This window comes from Terrapene carolina, unplaced genomic scaffold (genome assembly GCF_002925995.2).
Source record: "Terrapene carolina triunguis isolate 2854851 unplaced genomic scaffold, T_m_triunguis-2.0 Scaffold746, whole genome shotgun sequence".
In the NCBI taxonomy this organism is placed as follows: domain Eukaryota; kingdom Metazoa; phylum Chordata; order Testudines; family Emydidae; genus Terrapene; species Terrapene triunguis.
The window spans coordinates 2,158,627-2,160,185 of NW_020665097.1; the positions used below are offsets into that span (position 1 = coordinate 2,158,627).

At 44.4% G+C, this 1,559-nt stretch overlaps 1 protein-coding gene across 1 annotated transcript in view; it reads left to right on the plus strand.

Annotated features, from left to right (window-relative positions):
- LOC112113163 (E3 ubiquitin-protein ligase TRIM39-like) overlaps nucleotides 1–1,559 on the plus strand; it is a 13,469-nt gene that overhangs the window by 10,805 nt on the left and 1,105 nt on the right. The window lies entirely within an intron of this gene.

Sequence of the window (1,559 nt, forward strand, 5' to 3'; positions counted from 1 at the left end):
GGCCTGGCGCAGAGGCTGAAGGGCTGCGAGCCCCGGGCCTGGCGCAGCCAGACAGCCTGGGCCCTTTCCTGTGTATCATCTGGGGATAGCGGGAGGAGAGGAGGTGCCACCTCAGTTTGGAAGGAAATTTGTTATTCAGAAGTATCTGCTCAAGATGAAACAGTCATTGGATTAAGGGTTGTTGGCTTGAGCTGCACAGCCTCAACTCTCCCTTCCTTTCTCCATCATCCCCAGGGCTATTGGCTCCGGCTTTGTCTCAGAATCATATACCAACTGTTAGGTTAACAAAGTGAGCACAGACCAAATCCCTGGTTTTTAGGACACTGAAAATCAATTAGGTTCTTAAAAGAAGAATTTTATTAAAAAAAAAAGTAAAAGAATCATACCTGCAAAATCAGGATGGAAGATAACTTTACAGGGTAAATAAAAAGATTTATAACCCAGAGGATTCCCCTCTGATTCTGCTTCCCAGTACAAAACAGGAATAAAATTACCTCTTAGCATAGGGAAAATTCACAAGTTAAAACAAAAGATAATCTAACGCATTTCCTTGCTTTTACTTACAATTTTTGTAATCTTAGATGCTTATTTCAGGTAGGGTTTTAGGAGATGTTTTTTTCCTGCCCTGGTCCCTCTCTGTCCGAGAGAGAACAACAAAGAAGCATAAACAAAACCTTCCCCCACAGATTTGAAAGTATCTTTTTCCCTTATTGGTCCTTTTGGTCAGGTGCCAACCAGGTTATTTGAGCTTCTTAACCCCTTACAGGTAAAGGAGGGATTTTATGCTACCCTTAGCTGTATGTTTATGACAGGGGCCAAGAACCAATCCCTGCAGAAACCCACTAGAAACACAGCTGCTTGATGAATCCCCATTTACAATTACATTTTGAGATCTATCAGTTGACCAGTTTTTAATCCTTTAATGTGGGCCATGTTAAGTTTACATTGTTCCAGTTTTTAATCAAAATGTCGTGTGTTACCAAGTCAAACGCTTTACAGAAGCCCAAGTCATTTACCTTTGTCAACCCAATGTATCATTTCATCAAAGATATCAAATCATGGTGGTTTCATTTTAACTCTGTCAGCCATTGAAGGTAGCTGAGGCTTTGAGTTAGAACAGAGGACAGCTCTGTTCACTAGGGTGGGGACAGATTGTGTTTCCTGGCCCCAGAAGATTTCAATTGTGCCAAAGGGAGCGGCATGGACCTTTCCGCACATGGATAGTGGAGAGCTATGTTTATAACCATCCAATGACATCCTTTACCTTCTGCAAAGGAACAGGCCCAGCTGTTGGGAGGAAAGGGGGTGATTTCTACACACATGGAACTGAGTGCCTGCCAATCACAGGCAATGCCTAGTGTGCTTTCTAGGAGGAATATTAAAGAGGACAGTGGTTAGGAAACAACCTTGGAAATTAGGACTCCTGGGTTCTATCCCCGGCTCTGGGAGCGGAGTGAGGTCTAGTGGGTATGAGATGGGGGGGCTGTGAGTCTGCACTCCTGGGTTCTATCCCCGACTCTGGGCGGGGAGTGAGATCTAGTGGGTATGAGCAGGGGGGG